The sequence below is a fragment of the Melospiza melodia genome, chromosome 2, assembly GCF_035770615.1.
Source record: "Melospiza melodia melodia isolate bMelMel2 chromosome 2, bMelMel2.pri, whole genome shotgun sequence".
Classification (NCBI taxonomy): domain Eukaryota; kingdom Metazoa; phylum Chordata; class Aves; order Passeriformes; family Passerellidae; genus Melospiza; species Melospiza melodia.
Genome location: NC_086195.1, coordinates 89189636 through 89215318, shown reverse-complemented (window position 1 = coordinate 89215318; position 25683 = coordinate 89189636). Strand labels below are relative to the sequence as shown.

The 25683-nt window shown below is 45.6% G+C and overlaps 2 long non-coding RNA genes across 6 annotated transcripts in view; one reads left to right on the top strand and one right to left on the bottom strand.

Moving 5' to 3' along the window:
• The window catches only part of LOC134414548 (uncharacterized), a 106892-nt gene extending 99569 nt beyond the window's left edge, over positions 1-7323 (bottom strand). For 2 of the 4 annotated variants that reach the window (XR_010026791.1, XR_010026793.1), the window contains exons 1-2: positions 7189-7323; positions 6979-7054 (exon numbers count right to left, since the gene is read on the bottom strand). This is a non-coding gene — a long non-coding RNA (uncharacterized LOC134414548). Of the gene's footprint in view, positions 1-6978 lie in introns of all 4 variants that reach the window. The other 2 variants (XR_010026792.1, XR_010026790.1) reach the window with 1 other exon arrangement.
• The window catches only part of LOC134414547 (uncharacterized), an 86893-nt gene that overhangs the window by 44026 nt on the left and 17184 nt on the right, over positions 1-25683 (top strand). Inside the window, exons 7-9 of one of the 2 annotated variants that reach the window (XR_010026783.1) lie at positions 1255-1344; positions 14126-14268; positions 16678-16718. This is a non-coding gene — a long non-coding RNA (uncharacterized LOC134414547). The remainder of the gene's footprint in view (positions 1-1254; positions 1345-14125; positions 14269-16677; positions 16719-25683) is intronic. The other variant, XR_010026788.1, reaches the window with a different exon arrangement.

The window sequence follows — 25683 nt, the reverse complement described above, 5'->3', positions numbered from 1 at the left end:
CAGATCTGCATCTTCCATTAAACTTATCTTTCCTTCCGTTTTCATGTTCCTCTTTCCTGTTTCCAGCAGACTCTCCCTCTAGAATGATGACTCTTATGCATAAGAAAAAAGACATTTTTGCTATTACTTGTAAATTTGTTGTCATATGACACAACCTGTCATTATTTTCCTTCTTGCTTTCATATGAAATATCTCCCAGTCTGTATCTTGAAATTGTGCATTATTTGCAACTACAATTGTAGTACCTAGATGTAGTATACAACTTTTTATCTGTAGACCTCAAGCTTCTTTGAAGCCTGGAATGAGATTTTGTTCCTTTAAAACTCTCAGAGCTCAGGTAATGGTGGCTGAGGCGAAACTAAACAGGATTTATTCCTTCTCACTGTTAGGCCATTTGACAGATAGATACAGCTCTTCTAGGCCCTGAGTGCCACAGGCTCAGCACAGCATTTATGCAGTGCTTTGTGCAGACTCCTTCTCCCAGTGCAAAACTTGCCCTATTCCCACAGGAGGTGGCTTATGGCTTCCTTCCACAGCTCCTGCAGGAGGATCCCTGGGTGAGATATGAGGCTTTTAGTGCCCTTTCCCAGTCTGGTCTTAATTTCTAATGTGAAGAGAGTGGAATTTCAATCACTGTAATTTTGGGTTTCTTTTTTTATGTGGAGATATGATATGGCATGGGAACTCCCCTTAAGAGAGACCTTCAGAGTTGGATTGGCCTCTTGACATCTGTTAGGCATTGCTAACTAGGCACCTTGCCTTGGGAACTGTGAGTTTTATATTTTGAAAAAGACAAATGTACAGGTAAACAAAATGTTGCTTAACACTTATTTCAGATCTTGGAATATTTTTGACTTTTATAACCCTGATATGTGTAGCATGGGCATATCCTGTAAGCATTATTTTATCTCTTAGATTCAGTGAGATGTAAGACAGTTTTAACTGTCCCTATCGTAGAATGGAAAAGCCATTGGTGAAATTCTGAGTCAAGGACAGGGTTATGGCCCTTGTTTAGACTTCCATTCCAAACTTTGGCCAAAGCACCATCCATCTTCCACCTTGATATAGATTTAACATCAGCAGTGTGATTTAACTTGAAGTGTCTATAGGAGCAGTAACCAGAAACCTGTGCTCAGACAGTAGGATGAAAGTCAGAGCAATTCTATTCTTTAATGTGTTAATCAATCCTGTTTATTTAAGCATATTCAGGAAATTATAGTAAGTTGCTTAACTTACCTTTTAATTTATTTACAGGTCTACTTTGCCTGTAATGCTGAGCTATTGTGATAGTTTGATTTTTATGATTTGCATCAAGTGTGAAGCTTTCAAAGCCATGTATCAAAGGTAAGTTATTTCAATAATACTGATATTTGTATATGTGCCTAAAAATATTGTATGTTTATGGGAGAAGTTTTCATCACTTTATTGAAGACTCAGCTCTGTTGAGAAGTCACAATCCTGAGTAAAGGGTGTTATGAAGCAGTAGGAACTCCTGCAGGGAGCTCTGACAGATATTTTCTCCCAGTGCTTGCCAGTGTAGTGAGGAAGTGTGCGTACTGCACCAGCTTTTAAAATAGTGCAACCTGATCCTTTCTTTACAGCTCAGAGGATGGGGGTGGGGAGTGAAGGTGAAAGAATAGGAGTCCATATTCTCCTCCTCCTCATTTTGGGTCTGGTTTTCTTTATTGAGTGAAGAGAGCATTAATTGTGCCTGACTATTATGAGAAAGGACCCTTTGCTCTCACCCTTCACATTTCTTGTGACATAAGCCAGGTTTAATCTCATCCATGTTAGGAGAAACTAAGAACACTTTGCAGTGTCATAATGAGATTCCCCCTCATTTTCATTTTCCCTCAATGGTATGTAAATCATTGCTTGTAAGGGATAAAAATCTGTAGGAGTTATGAAACCAAAGTGATTGCACCAATGTGGAACTCCTAGTTAGCCTGCAGTGTTTATCGCTCTCCTTAGTGTAATAAAACTGAGAAGAAACACACTTCAAAACAAAAGAGGCCATCTAATCTTTCTCTCTCTAACTAATAAAAGTAAAATTGACAAACTAATTTAAATTACTAACTAAATATTTAAAAACAAGGATGGACAATGTGTAAGTCAGCAAATTGTTTTGCTGAGTGTTTCACTTGTGTATAGGGTTTTAAAAGTTATCCAAATATAGGAGTTTATAGATTTAACTTAGAAAGATTACCAAAATTAATATTTAGTCAGTAGTTGTGACAGCCAATCAGTACAGTGTGGTACAGTGGAATCTTTTTGGATTTCATTGTTTTATGAAAAATTATGTTCATGCAAATAATACATGCAGACAGAAACGAGGATACTGAGTCCTTAAAAAGTACAGTAGTCTCAATAATCTGTTTTTCTAGCTAGTGTTGACTAGTTTTCAGCATATTTATTTTTTACTTCTTTCTGGAGTCTAAAGGCATATTTCTCATCTGGTGAACTACTACTGACTTCTTAATTTCCATTCATCAAAGTATATTCATTTGTACCTGTAATCCATGCTAAGAACACTTTTTTGAGTCTGTGCTAGGTGTTATCTTGTGTACACATTGTGGACACATTTTGAAGTGATGCCCTGTCTAGCTAATATTATCTATACACGTGTTGTATTCACAATGCTAACTGTACAGTTAAAAAAATACTAATGTGAACTAAAATGGTACTTTAAAATGTTACTTTTTATGAAGCATTAATGCCAAATTTGAAAACTGCTCTATTAGACATCCATCAATATAGTTAGAAGGTAAGACCCAGAATCTAAAAGTAGGTTCAAGAGAAGGAGCTGAGCAATATGAGATACTAGATATGAAACCTGCATAAGGGTTTATCCAAGAATGCTGTCAGCCTTTAGTTAGAAGTATCATGCCATCACTGGCCAACTGCTGGAAGGAAGCAAGAGTCTTCCTTTCTTAACCACTTTCCACAAAACACCAGTTACTATAAAAGGATAGCTGGATCTATCCTTCTTTCTTCGTGCACCTCAGGCTCCATTTTTTAAAACTTCTTTTTCTCCCCCTGTATGTCATCCATTGTAAATAACCACTACACTTTCCTGCTGTAAGTAGTACCGTCATATGGCTGCAACAACATAAAATGGACATTTTGGATAACATAAGAGCTGGGTAGAGGCTTCTAAAAAGCAGCAACTGGACTTGCAATCTTGTTAGTTATGCATGGCTGCTGCTTGTTAAAGTGCTACTGTGCAAAAGCTGAAACACTGGAACTGCCTGCTTGCAGAACCAGGAAGACTGTGCTGTCTGAATCAGTCAAATTTCCAAATGTAAGTTAGTAACACCATTTACAAATGAAGAGATGGAAATGTGTCTACAGTTTTAAATGAAAGCTGTAGAAATCCATAGCATAGGCCTTTATGGTGATCAGAGAAAACTGCTTGTTATCGTTAGGAATTATAGGGCATTAAAAACCAAAAAAGCAGACAAAAAAACCTTGGGATCCTATATACAGAATAAGACTACAAAAAAAAATTAAAAGTATCATACATCAAATGGTACAGACAGACTGGTCACATATACAGTAATGCAGCAGTAGTTGACCGATAATCTTTTTCAAGTGTGAAAAAAATAAAGAAAGGGGTCATTCAGCTAATAATGTGCTAAATTACTCATTTATGTACTTCAAGTATCAAAAGAAAAGCAGAGTTAAATAAATTAATAACAAACAAGCCTTATTTTTATAAACACAAAAAATTATATTGATCTTGCAGACTTAAAAAGCCTTCCTATGGTAACATTAAACTGAATAAAAAACTACATACTGTACATATTAAAATACAGGTTTCAACCCCAGTCACTTAATACAAATTCACTCTTCTTTGAACTCTAGTAACCCAACTCTAATCTCCAAGGAGTTTTGAAAGTTAAACCAGAAAGGACTGACAGTGTGAGGAGGTGTGTATGTGTGTGTGCATAAACACATGCACACATATACGTTGTTACCTAATCGATAAATTTAAGATATACATATCTTAAAAGAGAAAGTAGATTGATACCTAATACCTTTATGTGTGGGATATTGAATTGACATTTGTTTATTATCTCAGGGAGTGTGACAGATCTGTGGAACAACTAATACCAGTTCAAGGCCAGAATTTAGGGGAAAGTTGGTTTGAGGTAGACAGAAACTTAGCTCATGGCAGTGGGAGTTGGCTCCAGTTCCTGTGCCTCAGTCATGAAGCCATGTCCCTACCCAAGCTGCTTTTCCTATCCACCTAATACATCTAGCCACCTTTTGTTTTCAGAGAACAGGCGGTGTTGGGGCTTGCTTTGTACTGTTGCCACTTTAATTCTCTCTGTGTCAAGCTGCAGAGCCGCAGCCTGGCAGCAGCACTCGAGCTCCAAGTGCAGCAGGAGTAGGGAGCCCTGGAGGAGCCAGTCCCAGCTCTCGGTCACTGGCCAGCCCATTGCTTGTACAAGTTAGCATGCTTAAGTTGACATTGATCCCTCAAGGGACTAGCTACCAGCTAAACAAAACTGGAGCACAGGGCTAGCCAAGCATAGATTCTCTGTGACCCTGTGTCAGGACCTGTCATCCTGTTGTAAAAGCCAGCTATGTTACCTCCTTGCCCTCTGAGACTCCCAGGGAATCCCCAAGTAAATGAAGAGGGGAGTTATTTACATCTCCTTCATGTCTCCAGACCAATCTTTTATTTTTCTTAAAAACAAAACAAACCAAAACCAACCAAAACCCCAAGAGATAATGGAGTACTTTAAAAAGGCATATTTGTTCCCTTATGAAGGCATATTCCAAAAAGCAATAATAATTTAATCTATTAATTATAGATAATGGAAAATGTGGCAGCATCTCTGTGGTTAAAGAAGTGAGCATACTGTCATTGACGGTAGCACAACTGTTGTACACAGCTGGGAAAGGCAGACCCTTTGGAATATTACTGGTGGTTTAGAATATTTAGAAGCCAGGAGTTCTACTAAGTCTGTTTAATATGCTGAGGGTAGAAATGCTCATTTGCTTTTGCAGAGGAAATAGAGCAAAGATACACCACAGCAGAGAAAGCTAGCAGGACAAAGGAGATACTATTGACTCATTCCAGACTGCCGACTTAGCAGCTCAACTTTGTTTCCTTTTAACTTTTGTAACAGTAGGAGCTCAAAGCTTCTCAGTCTATTTTCTGCACAAATAGAAACACCCAGACTTCAAAAAGTAATATGCTTTGAAGAACCCCAAACCATTAACACATTAAAAACCGTGTGTACTATTAAACAACGCTTCGTGGTTACTTGAATTTTGCACGAAGTAGATGCTGGTGTTTTGGTAGTAATTTTTACACTGCTGCATTCTGGCAGACAATTCTTGACAAATATCAATTTGTAAAGCACTTTTTGTTGGTTTTAGTGTGGTACAGTTTTATTGACTTTGCAGTGGGTAAGTATTGCTTCAATATTTTCACAGGCTGAGTAAACCCCACGACACTTTTTCCCAACTCAGTAGCACATGGCAACAAGTTTCTAACCCTATAACATTACACTTGTAACACCGGGGAAAGCACATGATGTTTGATATTTCGATTGATATTTCGATTTTGTCCTCGGTACTGAAGTCTATATACCTAAAAAAGAAATTATTGTCCACTTTGGACAACGGAGTGTCCAGGGCCATCGATATGACAGCTTCTACGCTGACGGTGTCCCTGTCCCAAAGTCCCATCAGGACCGTGCTCCCCGGTGAGAGACCGGCCCCCGCGCCCCCGCTGTAACTTCACAGACCCGCCAGGCTTGCAAATACACCTCGCCTCTCTCACGAGTTATCCCTTCTGCAGCGTGCGCCTAAAACGTCGCACAACGTCACAAACAAACCCGTCGGCATCGCGTAAGCCACGCCGCTGCTGGAGCGTGTGAGTTGGATTTGACTTTGGATGCGCCCGGCCCCGGGCCCGGGGGGCCCCTCCGCCCCTCCGCCCCCTCGGCCGCGCCCCGCGGAGCCGCTGCCGGCGCCGGTGCCGCGGGGCGGGGGCCGGGCCGGGCGGGGCGCCCCTGCTCTGCCGCGGCGGCGGGGCCGCGCCCCCCCGTTGGCGCGGCGGGCTGTCACTCAGGCGACGTCACAATACGCCTGTGTGAGCGCTGTAAACACTCGGGCGGGCGTGTGTGTGTGTGCGAGTGACGCGGGGGCGCGCCTCCCCGCCCCCCAGCTCCCCCCCGCCGCCCCCAGCGTGGCACCGAGCCGGCCGGGGGGGCGTGAGGCGCGCCCCCGGTTGTTTCCCTGCGCGCATGGTAGCGGCACGAAAGGTAGCATCACTGGAGCAGGGGATGATGTAATTCTCCCTCCGGCCAGTGACTGCCTGCGCTTGCACCGATCCGACTTGCAAACCGGAGGGGGGGTGGTTTTTTTACGCGTGATCGTATCAGCATCTCCTGACGGCGCACCCCCCACCCCCCAACGCCGCTTTAAACCCCGCTCCGCTCATCCCTCCCCTCCCGGGGGCACGGAAGAGGGATGGGGCTGGGGGAGGAGGGGAGCCCCGCGCCGTGTGTGCAGGGTAAACACGCCAGTGAGCGCCGCGCCGAGCGGTAAACAAGTCTGAGGTGCCCTCCGCCGCACGGCAACTTGCTGCGGGCGGGGTGTTCCCCCGCACACACACACACGCACGCACGCACACTCACTTCCCCCTAACAAAAGCCCGTTTAATATTAATATTAACAAAAGCGTCAGCTTTTGTTCGGCGGGCGGCAGCCGCCGTCCCCTCTCCCGATCACCTTATTTCACTGGCGGCCCCCCCGGCCAAATCCACGAGTCCCCTACGCCCCGTTCCCCCTGCGCGCATCCCCGCTCGCTCCGCGGCGCTGTCCCCTCACCGCCTCCGAAGCTCCCCCCACTTCCCCGGAGCTCCTGGTCCCTGCTGCCCGCTCTCTGGGGCAGCAGGCAGGTAGGCGAGCAGGCGCCCCCCCCCAGTTCCCGAAAAGGCAGTAGCTAAATGGCACTTACTGTCAGGAGAGAGGGCGAGGGAGGAAGCTCTTCTCTCGGTGCAAAAGCAAAATAGCCGCTCGCAGGACGTTGCCAGCTTAGGAAGCAGCAAGAGAAAATAAAAAAGATCTTCCAGTAGAGAGGGGGGGAGAGGGAGGGAAGGAGAGAGAGGGAGGAAGGGAGGAGGAGGATTCGCCTTTTAACCAGAGAAAAATAAAATCAAAAAATAACCTCGTGTGTGTCCCCCCCCGGTTGCCTTTTTTGTGCAGTTTCAGCAAAGCTGCGAGGAAGTTGGTCCTTTTGTTCCACTATTTATAGATTGCGTCAACATTGCGAAAAGGAGAAGGCGGAGCGGTGGCACTTACTCCTCGCCGAGAGGTGGTGGGGGAAGATATCGGGGTGGAGGGGCGGGGCGGGGCGGGGGGAGACGGGACGTGCAAGCCCGGCGAGTACAGGCGACTTCAGCCCTCTCCCCCACCCGCCGCCGCCGCCGCGACCACGGGAAGAGCCGGGCGGTGCAGCCGCGGCGGCGGCGGCAGGGAGAACCGCGCCGCTTCCCCGCCCGGCTGCCGCCGCACAGCACCGCCCCGCGGGCGGCGAGGCGAGGCGCGCCGAGCCGAGCGGCGGGGCCACGGGGAGGGGGGGACCCGCCGCTCGGTTGGGCGCTGATCGGCTCGCCGGTAGCCTCCGTCTCCCGGTAGAACCTGTTGCGAGCCCCTCGGCTGGGAGCTCCGAGGGCAGGTGCACGCACCACTCGGCTCCGTTTTCTTTACGAGGTAGCGCCGAGGGGTGAATCTGGGGAGCCGAGGGGAAAACATTTTAAAACCTCGGGGTCTGAATCTTAACTATTTTCACCGCCACCGAAGAAGAAGCGGGGGGAGGGGACACAGAGAAGGTGGGGGGAGAGAGAAGGAGAACCGCCGCTTTCCTGGCCGAGGGCCAATGTTTCTAAACTGAATGTAAACAAAGAAAACTGCAAACACCAGAGGAGGGCCTTCCACCGCCGCCGAGGCTGGGGGGACGTGTTCCCAAAGGGGTGCCGAGCTTTGCCCACGCCGCGTTTCCCTCCGGGTCCTGAACGCCCACGGTCACCCCGGCCACCGCCCTCGGGTGCCGCGGGACGGGGGGAACTTTCTGCCGGCGGGGACGGCGCAGAGTAGCAAGCCTGGAAAAAAACCAAAACAAGTGTGCTCCTTTTTGTTGTTGTTTTGTTTGTTTCCTTTCAGCTTGTTTTTTTGGGGTGTGGGTTTTTGTTGTTGTTGCTGTTGCTGTTTTGTTTGTTAGTTTGTTGGTTTGGTGGTGGTTTTTTGGCTTTTTTTTTTTTTTTGAGAGCGAGGGCTCGTCCGTCCCGCCCCGGGAGGCAGAGCCGCGGTGCCCCGGGCGGGCGGAGGCCGGGACCGAGCTTGTCCGAGCCTGCCGAGCGCTCCCGGCTCCAGCCTCGGGGCTCCCTGGAACTGCTGATGCTGTTACTTGTAACATGCTCGGGGAAACATCCACGGGGCTCCTGCTCGGTTGAGCAAATCTTTCTATACTTAGAAGGGAAAACCCTTCCTTGCTATCACACAGGCCGGTGAGTTGTCATTGCGGGATTAAAGAGGAGCTGGAGGGAAGGAGGAAGGCTGAAGACGTGCGTGACCGTGACATCGGCTGTGCGATCGCCCTAAAAATACCTCTGATGGACCCGCGGGCGATCCTTGCCCAGCAGAAACACAACCGTCGAACAGGGCGAGGTTTAGGGGTTTTTGTCCCGCTCCTTGTTTTTCGTGAGTTCTATGGGCGGATGAGTTCTCTTAGGCTTCGGACAACAGATGCCTTGGCGATGGGGGAGAGTGCTATTCCCTCGGAACTCTCCCCCTCCTGCTCCGCCCAACCCACGCACGGTCCTTGCTCGTGGTGGAGCTCCCTGCGGAGCGGGGAGCGCAGGTAATGCCCGAGGAAAGCTCAGAGCGACTAAAATAAACTCCGTTAGTGTGGTGCCTTTCTTGAAGCGTCCCCTGAATGCCGGGCTTTCCTCTCCTCAACTACCTCGCCGCCAGATCTCCGTCCCACATCGCTGCTCTTGCGACAGAACACGGTGCTTGCTCATCTTCCGTGGGCTCACCGTGGGGACTGCGGCTACTCTTTACTCCTTCTGCTGTGGTTGCAGAAAAAAAAAAAAAAAAAAAAAAAAAAAGGGAAAGGGGAAAGAAAAAAAAATAACGAAAATTATGTAGTTCGAAGACGGATGGTGTTGAGTGTCAGATTGTTTTTTTGCGTGCAAAATCCCTGGCACAAGTGAGCTCTTTAAACAGCCTTTAAACTGTTGTGTAAAAATTGACTGGTAGTGGAAAGTAGTAAATAGTGGAAATAAAGGATAGATCCAAACTGTGAACCGTGAATAAACCTTATTGGAAAGAGCTGAAGTGAGCAGAAAGTAGGTAGGCAATTCTCTCGCTTCTCTTCTGAAAAAGGAGTGCGACGCGTTGGCACTTTTTTTTTCTTTCTTTTTTTTTTTTTTTTTTTTTTTACATGCTGAGAGAAAAGAGCAAAGAAGGAAAAATAGCGTTGTGGTGAAAATGGGATGATAAAAGCGAGATGTAAAAGGCATAAGTCCCGACGTGGGCATGCCCGCCCCGGGCGCTGCCCCGCCGCAGCCCGGTGGCTCGGAGCCGGCGGCTGAGCTTCAGCAGAAGCCACGGCGTTCAGAAATGTTGCAACAGCACTTTGCAAGTCTCTAAAGAAAAGCTGAATTGTTGGAACTTAGGTAACTTAAGGAAACTCGTTATGACCTACATTGCTGTTCTGAGTCAGCAGCTGCAGCCCCAGCCCCGGCGGGTCCCGCCGCCGCCGCGCACCCCGCACCCCTTGGGCGGAGCCGCCCCCCCGCCGCCGCCCGGGCTCGCTGCTTCCCGGGTTTACAAACAAACTCGCCTGGATCGAGACGGTTTCACTTCTGCTCTAAGGAATGCCTCCGCTGCTGCTTTCTTTTTTTTTTTTTTTTTTTTTTTCTCTCCTCCCAGGTTTGCGGACAGAGCAGCTTGACTGCCTCAGCGCCGGTTTACAGGCTGGTTTTTGAGGGGGAAGGAGTTTAATCAGAGGACAAGGTCTTTTCCCAAGTTTTTAAGAGCTGTACTTTATATCGCGAAGGGATAGTCATTGTTTTCTCCACCGAGAAATAGATGCCTTATAGGGAAAAGTTCCTACATGTTGCACACTGCTTGCTCTTACGATAGAGAAAGAAACTCTGAAGTTCCAATCAAAAACTTACCAAACAACTTTCCATATTTCTTCTGTAATGTAAAGTAAAAGTAGCAACGATTAAACTCCAAATGTCCACACTGTCAACTTTCTCAGTTGAATCCAGTTTGCAGCGAGCTCGGGCAGTTGCGCCGAGCGTTTGTTAAACGCACGGTCAGCGCCAGGGGAAGAGCCCTGAATGTTTTAACATCTTGATTAAAGTAATCTGTGCGCGAAGATACCGCATCACCCCGGCCAGGCGAGGGACGGGGAAAATCATCCAGTCAGCTTTCTTCGATATTCGAAATGACGAAAGACTCGAGATGAAATGACCTCAGAAAACTCCGCCTTTGGAAAGCCGCGCTTGCCGCCTCTCCCTTGCCCCCCGCCGTTCCCCCTCAATTCTCACTTTTTGTTTATCGACACGTCGTTGCCACCAGCAGGAGAACTGAAAAGATAAAGCTTAGCTCCAAACGCCTTGGTTTTCCGGTTGGGCTTTTATCGGGTTTGCCCACCGCTTCGAGCGCTGCTTTTGGTATCATTGTCATTATTACTGATATATTTTTATAAACTTTTAGGGTTTTATTGGTCGAGTATGGCAACTTACTGTGTTTAATAATAGGACAGAAAAATCTAATTTCCTTTTCTTTATTTATTTTTGAAAAGAAAATCTCACAGCAGTGACAGAGACTTGGTTCGATGCTCTTTACTAAAAACATGTAGCAGCTGTGAGTTTCTTGCAACAGTGGTAGTTCAGCGTCTCCTCTTAAGAAACCAGCGAAATTTGGAGGCAGAGGCTGAAAGCAGCTCCCCTCGCCCCTGAGCAGGGAGGGGGCCAGGAAAATGCCTCCTGCGGTTTTGGGTGTCAGGAAAGAGTTGTTTCTCGGTTTGGTGGTGGCACCTCCCCAAGCCCCGTTTCCCAGCGGATTCCCAGTTTGCAGCTGAACACGGGGATACGTCCCTGCTGCCTCACCGTGGGGACGAGCCGCTGTCGCTCAGCCACCTCCGGCTCTGCGCTCGGCGGGTGCTGCCAACCACCCCCAAATAAAGTCAACGCCTTCGCCTGCCTGATCTTTATTTTTTCAAAGAACCCCCAAATTTCCCCCGTGGTGTCATGGAAAGAGAGAGCTCTTCTTGCTCATAAGCCCCAAATGTCAAAGGCAAAGGAGAGAAGATATTTGCCCTTAAGGGAGGAAAAATTGAAAGAAAGACCCAAACCGAAAAAATCAAAAATCCAAGCCCAACAATAAAAGCCCCAGATATAGCTGGGGAGGAGAGAGAAGTGAGGGAAGAGGCAGTGAGAAGTGGGGGCTTCAGCTGTGCCGGGGCTGACACGGTGCGTCTGCACTTCCAGCGAAGCAGGAGCGACTCCGGCATCCCGCTTTCCTCCTCGGCGGTTTTCTTGGGCATTCTGCGGGAGCACCGAGGTTTCCCCCGGGCTGCACTCCCCGGGCTCTGCGAGGCAGCCCAGGACCCCGTGCCCTCCCCTTGCCCCTCGCTCAAACGCCTCCGGAGGGCTTGGGCAGCCCCGCAGCGGGACGAGGGCGGGCGGCGGAGCCCCCTCCTCTCCCCCAGATCGCTCTCCGTAAGGTTAAGCCCCCAGAAGGGGCTGGAAAGGCGAGATTTTGGGAAACCTGTGGAGGGAATGGACGTGATCTGCGTGTTGAAGCGAAGCTGAAGGATCAGTAAGCCGCAGTTAACACCGGTCACTTCTACCGAGATTTTTGGGGCACTTAAAATTTTTTTTTTTGTCTGATCTTTTTTTTTTTTTGGTTTTTTGGGTGTGTCTAGACCCGCGTAATTTCTTAATAATTTTTCAGACACCGTTGTCGATGTCCAGCGTGTGTGACCAGGTTGTTAAAGACTAGGCGATTTTTGTTCATACAAACTGGATCTCTGCAAGGTTTAATTTAACCCCGTGCGGCTCATCACGTTTCTTTTACCGAAAAAAGTACCTTTCTGGAGAGCCCGCCGTCAGCTCGGTACTGCTCTCCATTGCGGGACCGAGAAGGTACGATGCAATGTATGCAAAGCGACTGTAGCCTTTCAGGATGTTACTGAGGTTAAATCAAAGTCCCGGGACAGTAAGAGCAAAAACCTGGTAGCCGTCCAAGAACAAAATCGTTGTTTTCAATTGAGTCGAGGTTTGGTGTGGGTTGTTTGTTTTTGGTTTTTTTTCTCCCCTCCTTTCTTCTTTTTCTTTCCTAGTGTAGTGGAAAGTGTCTTTGTTCTTTGTAAATTAGTGGGGTCTTTAACACGTTCTCGTCACGATTGGGACGATATATACCACAAAAAATGACAGCGTTTAGCAAAAGAAATGCAGTAACCTGGGTTTAGGTGGCCAGTGTCCCAGCGAGCACTTGCCTTTTCCAATTTTTTTTCTTTTATTTTCCTTTTTATTTATTTATTTATTTTTAAAACTTCCGTGATTTCAGAACTGTGGCCAGGAGCAGGGGGTGTAATTTCATAAATGTCCCCCATGGCAGCCCAGCCGCCTCTGGCTGCAGAGGGACTGCCGGGCACCGGGACCACGGGCATGGGGACATCACTTCTTCCTTCCGCAAGCGTTCACCTTCTCGCTCCTTTTCGTTCCCCATTACGAAGATTTCTCTGATGATAACAAGATATCTGTGTGACGGCTCGCTTTCGTGCCAGGCTCAACATCTTGCTCATCCTCTCGATGCCAGCTTTCTCAGCGTCCCGTTTTCGAATACCCTTTTCCGCAGAGATGTCCCCAAGCTTATATTTTGTGTGTCCCCCGTCCCTCTCCTCCCCAGTGGCGCTGAGGCGGGGTTTCGTCTCTTGTCAAACTTTGCACAGACTTGGGTGTAAATTCAGGATTATGTAATTTAAAATCTCGTCGTAAAAATACCAAATGCAAATACTCGGCACCTTGGGTGTCTGGTGGTACTTTTATTTCTCCTGACACATCAGGAGTTATTTAACATGTAGAGAGAAAAGCAAGGGATCACGTCTTTTTAGCAGAAAGCTATACGGTGCAATTAAGGAAAGAAGTTCAGAGTCGGGAAAAGCTGGAATGCCGTTATTAAAAAAAATAAAATCAAAAAAGCAGCAGCAACTGTTTAGGGTTCCTCCCCCCCCCCCCCCCCCCCATCAAAATGTGACCTTTTGGAGTTGAATTAGCTGCTGCTTCTGAGTTATTTACTCGTTCGGGGAAGACGCCGAGCTGCTGAGGGACACAATTGTGGTCCCGGGGCAGTTCCCAGTGAGGCGGTGGTGGAGCCAGGGGCCGGGGGGTCCTGGCACTGCAGCCGTCCTTACCGTCACCTCCTGGTCAGGCGAAGCGAGGCGAAGAGCAGCTGCCAGCCTGCTGCAGATCTGATCCCCAGGCTGGTTTTGGCTTCCGGGGAAAAGAGTGGCTACTATAAAATGTTCAAATTGCTCGGATGGAAACTTTCCGGTGTGTTGGAAATGTGTAAAAACAGAAACGACAATGACACTGCTTCGAAACGTAACTTCTGACTCTCCGAAAAGCCTTCAGGACCTGCTAGTGAACGACAGTCATTTCCATACCGCTCCGCTGAAACTGAAACGTGTATGCTTGGGGAGTTTTAGACTTTCCTTTTCCATCACCTCTGGAGAGTGGGGGAGTCTTTTATCACCGCCTGTCCTGCCATCCATGCTACCGGGCGCCTTGTCCATTTCCCGCGGTTTCCCAGAGGGGCAGCGGGGTCTCCCTGCGGCGGGGTTCATTTTCCCCGCTCCCCCCTTGGCCCCTTTGGCTGGTCTGTGCAGGACAGAGGGATGGCAGCGCCGCCACCGCCACCCGCTGCCACCTGCCCTGCGCGCCCCGGCCGGGGACAGTGGTTCTGCAGCTACTTCCGAATGATTAATGTTTTGTGGTTTCCCCTCTCCCCCCCACCCTCCCTAAATATTTTTTTGTTTTTTATCTTATTGTTTCTCTGCACCAGCCTGTTATCTTTTCTCGCAGACACTCGAGCCAGTGAAGGCAGTGGGCGTGCAGGCAGCTGCGGCAGCCCGGAGATCTCCCTTTTCTCCCGCTCTGCTCCGAACATCGCCGTTAACGCGCTGGCAGTGCTGGCGATCCGGCTCCAGCTGCTGCTGCTACTGCTGGTCAGTATTTACCACCACACAGTCGTTTATCTCCCGCGTTCAGCTTACTGTTTTTATTTCCGGGAAGAAAAAAAAGAAAAAAAATAGGAAAAAAACCCCAGTATCTTCGGCCATTTTCTGCAAACTTGACACCCCGAGTTGCGGGTTTGTCCGTGCTCGGACTGTCCTGGGGAGCTGAAGTGTTGCTGAGCACAGTAACTGCAAACACCACAGCAAAGCAGCGTATGGGTCCCATTGGCAAAACCCCCGGCTCCTTTTCCCGTGCTTGTCTCTCTAACAGTGTCCGTGTGCTATCCCGGGGCACGATTAACAGTTCCCGCGGCCCTGGAACTGTCACCGGGGGCTGCACTCGCTAAGTCCTTCCATTTTGTGCCGCCAGGCTGGTGCACGGGGGACGAGCTTCGCCCTAGGGCATCCCGGGGGACAGGTGGGATGGGTACCCGCAGAGAAGCTGCGGCAGTGCCGGCACAGTTGTGGCACTGTGTTGGGACAGTTCACGACAGTTCACTGGGAAAGTCTGGGACAGCGCTGGGACAGTCTGTGACTATGGACGGGTACAGTACTGGAACAGTTCTGGTAGTGCTGGGACATCCTGGAACGGTGCTGGGACAAAGCTGGGTCAGACTGGAACTGCCCTGGCACCGGTCGAGACAGTGCTGGAACATCTGGGACAGTGCTGGTGCAGTCTGGAACTGCCTTGGGACGGTCCTGGCACAGACTGGACAGGGCTGGAATAGCGCTGGAACAGTTCGGACCGTGCTGGTACCTCCTGGGACGGTGCCGGGACAGCCGGAGCAGTCCGTGCTGCCAGAGGGCAGCGCCGGCAGGCGCCGGGTCGGGCGGAGGCCGAGGCGGGCAGGACGTGCGGGGAGGAGGGAGCTGCCCGTGGCAGCCCGGAGGGGCTGAGCCTCGGCCTCGCTTTCTGCCGCTCGCCGCGGAGACCGCCCCGGACACTCGCGGCTCGGCCCCGGCCCGGCCCGGCCCCTCTGCGGCCGCGGCCAAGGCTCCGTGCGGGGAAGGGCTGGCCGGCAGAGCCCGCCCCGGGCTCCCCGCTCAGCTCGCCCCGGGCTCGCTACAGCTGGCCGCCGCCTCTCCCCGGGCTCTCCGGTAACACGGGGTTGCCGAGATGCGGCGTTCAAAAAGCACCCCCCATCTCCTCCCTGTAAAAGCACACAGTTAGCCCAAAGCTCGAAAAGGCTGTTGATAACATCAACCCCTCCAGGCATCTGTACAGCTGCACCAATACGCCTTGTGGTTTCCCCGCTTGTTCGATTTCTCCTTTGCCCCCCTCCCCCGTGGAGACCCCCGGCCGCCGCCCGCCCCGCCCCGCCCCGCCCGCCCCGCCCGCCCTTGCGGTCACCCGGGTGGCACCGCCGGCCATCCCGCCTCCAGGGCGGTGCAGCTGGGCCCCGATACTCCTCCACTGAAACGGCAAATCATCCCCCCTCTCAAAAGCTAGTGGCTCTGAAAAGATGTCTTCTTCATTATTTTTGCTTAGAGATGCAAAATACAGTTTTTTCCTTGGCCATAAGAATTTAGCGGACCAAATTCATTAAAGAGGTTTGCGTTCTCCAATCCCGTGGGACAATTTTAATTGATGGCGAAATGTTGTTTGACTTGGCAGTGTAACAGTGGGGATTTGACTCATCAAGATGTAAATTAAGAGTGAACAGAGAGAAAATGTTTCCCTGCATACATCTGAATGTATATTTCCTCTTTTTAATAGATTAATTAATATTATCTCTCAGTCATAAATTAATAAGTGTTCTAGAGTGAACTGAAGGAAGAGTAACCAAAATGATTAGTGTAATAAATGGCTGATGTATGGAGAAACCTTCAGCATCTCTACTGTACATCTGCTTAGATAGAAATGAAAGTATTTGGGTGATGAAATGCGTGTGCTTGTGGCTTTGGAGATTTGCAATGTGCAAATGTAATAGTACTGCTCCTGCTGAAGTGCTCACCCATACTAGCAATGCTCAGTGCTTCAGGACGATGCTAGGTGCTGGTCTAGAATTCAAACTAGTTTTGAATTGTTGCTTCAAGGTATGCAAACTCCAGAGAGAAATGAGATTCCAGCAGCTTCACATGTCTGGCCTGTTGTATTACCTGACTCTTTGTGGTTTAATGTGCAACTGGGTATTTATCACTCTTCTGAGAGTCCAGATTTTCTCATGGATTGCACAGCAAATTGAAACACTTGATTTGGAAATGTGTATCCTACCTTAGATGCCAGATCCCTGATCTGTCAGTATCTAGCTAAATGTAAAAATTTCAAGATGTTATATGAAAAGGAAGTCTTGTCAGTCTAAAATGGTATTCAGAAAGAATTTGCTAATCAAAAGCTAGTTATATAGCTTTGGTAAATATGGCTTGGTTTTTTTTTTATTTTTTCTTTTTTTTTTACAGGTCATGTGAGTGGCTCAGCAATGTGTGACACTACAAAAACTGTAAGTTAACACAATCAACACATGGTTTACACACAACCATTTCTGGTACACATTGGCTATCTGTAATACAGATCTCAGAAAACAGACCAGCAACACCTAGTTCACTTCCCAGAAGTATATTTATGTCAGAAACTTTAGTAAAGTTTTCCACATGAGACTCTTATTCACCTGAGAGCATCTTGAATTGTTTGGTGCTTGGGTAACTCACATGGGACCATAGGCCTGGATCCCCAAAGATCCTCTGGGGTCCTTGGGCATCTGACTCCTGTTTAAATATTTTTTGCTGGGCAGTAGGAAGTAAGTATTTGAATAGCTTTAGATTCTGAGCCTCATTTTTTTCTTAGGCATTACATCAGAGGTCTCTAATTGTACCTGTAAATGTGCACTTGCTAGAAAATAACCTTGGACAAGAATATCCTACTTCTAATGAACAGATTTCAGCTCTTCTGCTCTAGTGGCCTGCACTGCACTGCACTGAGTTCCATTTTGTAATTGGCAGGAGGTGAGAGAGTATTTCATCAGTAAATCTCTTTGCTCTTGAGAACAGGAGAATAGCATAAGTCTGTTGAAAAGGATCCTCTAGGGTTAATTCCATACATCTCAATTTGGAAGGAAAAAAAACCCCTCAGAAACAGTGGAAGAAAGTATGGGAGGAAGTGAAAAAAAATCAGTGCAAGAGCACAGCAAGAATGAGAAAAGGGAGGCATATGTTTCAGATATCCAGGGGCATATATAAATCAATATATAGCTAGACAACTTACATAATGGTCTCAAAGCTTGTATTATAAATAGGAGAATAGAGAGACTCATTTCTGGGGGACATTCTCCTGAATAAGGTAAATGAAAGTTTTGTGCTTAAGAGAAGCTATTTCTAGCTGCAGCAGAACCATTCACTAATGGAGTGCCACTCAGAAGGACTTATCTGAGAGCAGTTATTATGTCTTTATAACAGTAATTTTGAGGAAGAAATGAATTTCCATTTTTGTAATTAAAATAGTTGGTTTTATTGTATTTTTTCTTTGATTTCTAAATTTGAATGGCTACTGCAGAACAGGTATGGTACATACCATATGTCTGACTGGTTGGCCTATCTCTATATCCCAGCTGCTTGCCTACCTCACGCCAAGTTTGAATGAAGTAATGGGTCTTATGTTGTCTCCCAAAACTCAGCAGATCGTGGGTCAGTCAAGGGATTCCTATCAGGCATGAAGGATGCACAGGAGCCTTCCCATAACAATGGATTCTAGCCCAGAAGCTCTCACCAAGGAACTGTAGTTCACAGTACTCTGTCTGAATGTGTTTTATCATGCAGAAGGCAATTACATGAAGACAGTTTAAAATATATGGGTTATTAATATCACATGGCTATGCACACTAGTTCTATTGGCTGACTGAAGAAACAAGACCAGGCCAATTAGCAGAATTTATTTTTTTTAACACTAGCCTTGAATGTTGTCCCGCCAGGATCATTGCCCTCTCAGAGCTCTCTAGAACACATAAGTGCACTTTCCACCTTACTATGAAAGGCATCTACTGGGAAAGTTTGTGATTGTCTCTACTCCTTCCTTTTGGAGCCCTAGGTCTCTGAGGAAGGAAAATAAGCATGTCATATGAAAACCCCCTAAAGTTTGTGCTTGATATTTTAACTTCCCTTTGCAAGGCAGCTGCTGCTTTTGCACGTGTGGGAATCTGGTGAGCCGGACAATCTTAGGCTGAGGATTTCTATTCACTAGGGATTAGCTGAACTGTTTTCCTAAATCAGTCACCAGATCTGGATTCCAAATTAACAAAGTGGTGCTGAGCAATAATGTAGACTGTAGGTAGCAGCTGTGCAAATTTATTCACTGAAAGCATTATAAAAGCAGGCTGTCTAACTGCCTTAGCTTTAGTGCGGTGAACTCTGAGCAGTAGCGAACTTACTGAATTTATAACAAGTAAAAAGCTCAGGTTCATTCAGCCCCAAGGTTGCTGAATGAGAAATGCTGGTCTTTGAACAATTACTCTAAATACAACTGCTCCCAGCAAAAAGTTTAGAAGATGCAGAATGACTGCATCCTGGAAAATAGAGGTAAAAGGGAACTCAGAGATCGTTGAACTTCTCCCTATGGCCTGATGATCTGCTACCCTTTGTATTTTCCATTTGTCTAGCCTGTTCCTAAAGATATCCATGGATGGAGGTTTTACACACTCCTCGTGCATTCGATGCCAGTGTTTAACCACCCCTCCTGCTGGAAGTGTTTCCTTGGCGCGTCTTCTGCAGTCATCTGTGGACTAAACCATGCCAGTCCTTTTGCATTTTCTTCACTGGTGTGCTATTTTTTTTTCACTTCTCACAATTCTCTTTCTTTTCTGAACTCTGTCCAATTTCTCCTTCACTGTATCTCAGATTAGACTCAGTATTCCATCTAGGACCATGCCACAATTCAAGTCTCCCAAGGCTATCTTATTCTTTACTCTTCCTATCCCACTGTGGGGTTTACTCTTCTTTAATATATTTTTTATTGCAACAGCACTGTTGAGTCAACCCTGGCTGTGCTCTGCTAACTCCTTTCTATGGGGCTGTTGTCTTATCACTTCTTGCCTAGACTTTATTTGTGTTGTGTGAAAGTGCAGGACTTTCCATATGTCCTTACTTAAGTTTGCCACCTATATTTAAGACTATTTCTCCAACTTGTAAAGATAATCTGAATTTCAGCCCTATTTTCCAGTGAGCTGATGGTCTCTGTGGGATTATCTGCAGTAATGAATGAGCATATTTTATCTTCCTTCATTCAGGTTGTTCATGGAAATATTGATAAGCCCCAAATTTAGCATGGATTCCTGTGGAATTCCACTCTATATATGATTCCCTTTCAATAACTAACCACTAACAAATACTTCTAGTGAATGATTTCCCAGCCACTTTGTACTCGTTCCATATCAGTTTCCTCTAAACTGTGTTTCTGTGTCTGAGGTAGAATAATAATACATGTCAGTGTCAAAAACAGTCAAGATATGACACCTTCTGCTTCTCCCATCTGTTATCCTGCCACAGAAGGAAACTAGATTCCACATAGTCTTATCCAGAAAATGCCATACATGCTTAATTCAAGCCTTTATGAGGTCTGGAGCACCGGTTTTCAAACTGTGGCCTCAGGTGAAGGCTGGGCCTTTGAGGGGATGCACCAACCTTCCTGAAATCAGACTGGAGAAGTGGGGCTCACAGGCTGAAGTACATCTGCTGGATTACTGTGGTGTCACAGTCTCGGCAGTGGGACTGCTAGAGCAATCTCATGTGAGACAATGCCCTTGAGCCTTTTCCATCTGTCTTTTCTACAGGTGAGCACGGTTTCTTAAAACACCAGTGCTCGTGCCAAGTAACATTCAGATGCTATTTGCAGCAAAATAGTTGGAACATTCCAAAAAACCCCACCAACATTGAAATATGACTTTCATTCGGATATGAAATGAAAATGCACAGAAGATGACCTGCAGAGGAGAAGGGGGAGATACAGCTTGCAGCCAGAGGTCTGATAGCTGCTGTAATTAACTTGATCATCACTAGCAGGGCATGCCAAGATAAAACAAATATTAGGGAAAACTTGGTACACATTAATGTAGTTTAGAGCTAAACAGTGTGTACCATGTCACATTACACTTCTTTATGGTCAGTAGAGAGAGGTAGGTACTTTGAATATATAACTCATCTAGTCTATTTTAGAGAGGAGATGCAATTGTGCAGAGCATGATCTGACAGGTAAGATGTAGACATATGTATTTTATGTGTCTAATGTCAAGTTATGCAGGGTTTTTTTGTTGTCTTGTGTCAGGTGCATAACAAAACACGTCTGTTCTCTCAATTCTTATGGAAAGAGGGGCAATATCTCCACATTTGGAATGTGCCATTAGTTTGAATTTTAGGAAATCTTGATAGCAACAGGGCTCTATTTAAATATGGAATATCTAAATTATCTGATTCTAATACCAAATACTTCTAGTCAGCTGAACAGATCGCTTCTGTCATAGATGCCATCATTCCTCTTGCTGCCTGGTTAAGAACTGCAGGTTTAGATCAAGTCTCTCCTGGCTGAAAAAATCTTAAGAAAGAGGATGGCTTTATGGCTCACATTAGAAATTTCCTGTTAAGAAACTGCCGCTGAGTTATCTATGTGACATGGAAGTTAATCTCAATAGATTCATAATGCAGATTTACTGAATAATAATAATAAACACCTGCGCAGATACTTAGAGTGTAAATCCAACATATCGTTCTCTTTGTTTGGTTAATTCAGATAAGTTTTCTCAAAGTTCCTTGTCTAGACAAATCCTGAGTGTGTCTTTGATCTGCTAACAGAGATAAACTGCCAGTGTTACTGGATCTGTGGATCTGGGTGGCAAGTGTCACTGGTGGAGTTCTAGAGGACAGTGCCTGTCCCAGAGCCACTGGCTTCTACATTGCTACTTGAGGGGTTATAGAAGCAAAATAATGGCATTGGAATTTTAGTGTAATCTGAGAGATCTGATGACTTTTTAAATATATAGGGTCACAGTATTAAATTTGGTAGCATGTTTTCTACTTTTTAAAGCTTAGTATAGAAACAACCAAAATGCTGAACAGCAGTTTTTAAGGAAGTTTTGCCAAGGCACAGAGAAGAGACATGTTATGTATCCATTTACACCTGTATGTGAAGCATGAGACACCGTTTATGTGTGAAATCTCCCCTGGTCTTCTGTGATGCAAATAAGAATGTTCATCCTGAAACTGAACTGGGAAATTCAATTCAATTCTAAAGTTTGGTAAAAATGCCCAAGAAACAGAAAACACTAACATGATAATTAATTTCAGGAATTATTCAGGAAGAAGCATAGGCAGATGAAGCCACAAATGTAAAAGAACACTTGGCTTTAAAATGCTAATTTCCAAGTTCATACTTCTCCTCCCAAACATCACTTTGTTGGAAGGCACTGTATTATTGCTGTAGGACCCCACAAAAGTGGTGGGTGTATGCTCGGGCCATCGAGAACAAATGACAAAGTAATTTTTCAGCCCTGGGAATAAGGTCATTTAAATATAATGCCAGAAAATTGCCTGAACTCAGTGCAAATGGACAGCATGTTTCTGAGAAGGCAGAGGGTTTTAACAGTTGTAATAGATGATTATGAAATTGCAGTTTTCATGGTGATCCCCCAACCCATCTGTTTTGAGAAGGTCAAAGAGTGAGGTCGTATTTCTGGGTCTGCGAAAACATTATTCTGCAGGGAAGTTGCTGAAGAAAATGAAAGTGATGTTTATATATGACAGAGTCTTCAGAGTTTTCTTTAGGGTCTTTGTTTCAGGGATTTTACAGGGAACTTAAAAAGGTGCAAAAGTAGTGCATGACATTGCATGCTCAGTTTTGTGTCTGCAACGTAATGTGTTCATTGTGCTATGTAATTGATGTGGCTGTAAATGTGAGTGTGATTTTTTAGACATAAAAATGATGAAATTGCCCAGTTTATATTTAAAGACTCAACAATAATGTAGTTATGCACTTCTTTAAATTTGCAAGATTTATACCACCAATCCCTGCCCTGATAAATAGGAAGACTGATGACAGAAGAAATGGAGAAGGTTCAGTTACTCCTCTTCTTTTTTTTGGCTCAGTTTCCAGTGGTAATGTTCTTTCCCACTTCTCTCAAAACTCTGAAATTCAGACAGGGACTGGGGCAGCCATGTCCTTCCAATGGTAAGAGAAGAGTGGGTTCCTAACCACCTGAGGAATCCCAACACAAGCTTGTGGGACCTGATGAGGTGCGTCCCAGAGTCCTGAGGAAACTGGTTGATGCAGTTGCCAAACTACTTTCCATTATTCTTGAAAAGTTATGGCTATCCTGTGAGGTCACAAGTGGATGGAAAAAGGGAAACATCACCCCCAGTTTTAAAGTGGTAAAAAAGAGGATGCTGGCAGTTACCAACCTGCTTTGGACTTCCCAGTATAGGACAAGACCTGTTAGAGTGGGTCCAGAGGAGGGACACAAAAAATCAGAAGGGTAGAAAACCTCTTCTATGTGGAAAGACTGTTGTTCAGTCTGGAGAAGAGAATGCTCTGTATAGAACTCATTGTGGCCTTTCAGTATAGAAAGAGAACTTCTAAGAAACACAGAGGGACTGTAGTGACAGGGAAAAGGGGCAATGGTTTTAAACTGACTAGAGGACAGGTTGAGATTAGACATAAAGAAGAAATTTTTTACTAAAGGCAGTGAGATATTGGCACAGGTTTCCCTGAGAAGCTGTGGATGCACCATCATTGGAAGTGTTCAAGGTCATGTTGTATGGGTCTTGGAGCAACTTGATCTAGTAAGAGAAGCCCTGCTCATGACAGGGAGATCAGACTAGATGGTCTTTGGAGATCCCTTCCCTTCCAAGGGAAGGAAAGGATCTCTGTTTATGTGGCTTAAGAGGGATTTTTTTTTTTTTTGTCTGAAGAATAGGCCAGTATTACTGGCTGGTGTTATTTAAAATAATGAGAAAAGACAGAATATTCTAATCCTGGATATGACACAGCGTTGCAGTCAAAGACAAGTCTCTAAAGTGACTTATTATCACAGAATTACAGAAAGCAGTGCTAGAGCAGATAAGCAGATATGAGGTCATCTGCTCCTTCCTTCTGGTCAAGTCACATTAAATATCCTATGTTCTCTGTAACAGATATTTGACTAACCTGCTTTCCAACACCTCCAAGGATGGAGATTGCAGAACCTCTCAAGGTAGTTAAATCCAGTGTTTAAGCATTTTAGAAAACTGTCCTTTTTGACATGTGCAAATTACTCATACAAGCCTGATCCGCAACCTGAGTCTCTTTTGCTGCAAGTTAAGACCATTTTCTGGATCTTGATTTGAAAATGATTGAGGATAACTTATTTTTCTTGACCTTCAGTCATTCTTGTAGCTTTATTTTCCATCTTTCTTCTTGCGTTCTTAGATGCAGTATAACTGGTGACAAACAGAATGAAGGATCCCTTCATATGCCTTGTCAGAAGTACATTCCATCATATTATGACAGTTTTGGTTTTTATTAGCAATTGACACTGTTGATTAATCTTCAGTTTATTGATTTTTTTTCCTCAGAATTGTTCCTTAGCCCAATATACTCCAAGGTCTGCCCAAGTGCAGAATTTTATTCTCATACCAATAGAATTGTCTCCTATTTTAAGACAATTTCTATTTTCTTTTTTTTTTTTTTTTAGGGCAATTTCATTCATCACTAAGCTAGTCTGGAATATTCACTTATCTGTCAGTGAGAGTTGTGAGGCCTGGGAGAGGTGTTAGACTGTAGATGTCCACAAGTGACTTGAGAGTCTAAATGATCTTTGTAGTCATATAATCATAGATCACAGAATCATTAAGGTTGGGAAAGACCTGCAAAATCAAGTCCAACAATTAGATTTAATATCACCATGCCCACTAAGCCATATCAGAAAGTGCCACTTCTGGTCATTTTTGAGCACTTCCAGGGATGGTGACTCCACTACTTCTCTGGGCAGCCTGTTCCAATGCTTAACCTATCTCTCAATGAAGAAATCTTTCCTAATATCCAACCTGAACCTCCCCTGAGGTAGTTAGACTAGTCAATAGAGTCAATGGAGATTAGAGACAATTAATCTCACTCTTATTTAGACATCCACATTTGGTCAGCTGAACAGATCACTCATTTTACCCTTCATCTCTAATTAACGTTAATTCAGTGTAAACATATCAAAGGAAGCCTTTAGGTCTGCTTCAGCTTGGAAGACATTATGAAAAAACATCATAAAGCTCTCTTAGAAAGGCATTACAGCAATTTTATAGCTTGAGCAGTAGGAACTGAAAGTAGGAGCCCCAATTACGCCTTTCTTTCTCATTTCTTTGTTCACATGGAATAGCTCTGCCTCTCACCTGCCTACTCCTAGTTTTTAATTATGAAAATATTATGGACGAATCTTGTTATAAGGCAAGATTAAAAGCTTATTTTTCTTTGAGTCTGTTAAATCACAGTATGTATACTTCCTCTACAAGGACTCTATCCAAAGATAAAAAGGAGCTCCAAACTTCACAAATCTTTAGTTTATTGTTCCTTGGCAAAGTCCTAGTGTTTACTTGGATATATTAATTTGGGATAGTTTATTATTACTATAATTCATAGGTACTATATTTTCTTGTCATAGGTGTTTTTCTGAGTTTGTTGTCAAATAAGTAAAATGACTATTAGTCAACTTTATGAAATTCTCAGGCTTTAAGCCATATGTGAAAGGTGTATGACATGATGGACATAATTTTTTTTCTCTTGAGAAACAGGCCACATTCCTTTCAAATGTGCAGTTTGACATTCTTTGTGAATGCCCAGAGAAGTCTTGGGACTTTAGTCTTTGTGATGTATAAGACTGTGATGATAATATCACTTCTTAGGTGCATTTGTGCCATAAGGCTCCAAAGTTTTCCTCTTCTGAAATACAGGTGTCTGAGGTGGGATTCTTCTCATCTATTTGTAGATGTCTGCAATGTGAATGTTTGTATCTAAGCACGTCAGCTTAGGAGAGGAGTGGGTATTCTGGGGAGTTATCCAGCTTACCTATTTTTGACATTTACTTTTTGGTGGGAAGAGCCTCGTTTGAAGGGTCTGTTTCTCTCTTCTTGTGTCCTATTAAGGAGTGGGCTGAGGCCAGCCACTATCATCAGCTGCACTCAAGACCAGTGTTTCCAGAAGACCGGTGCTGTGGCAGCAGGCAGCTGTCACTGAGGCCCACAGAGAAAAGGGGAATAGCTCTGGGCTAAGTCTTTGTGTCACCCTCATTGATACCAAACACTGAGGCAGTGCATTACAGCTGGCAGTGGAGCTTGAACTCTCAGAAGCAAAAGAATACTAATTTTATTGTCTAGATTTTCAGTATCTTCTCAGTCATTGATAAAACTCTCATCTTCAAAGCACACAATGTCCCAGTATTTGGGACACTTTAATAACTACATCTC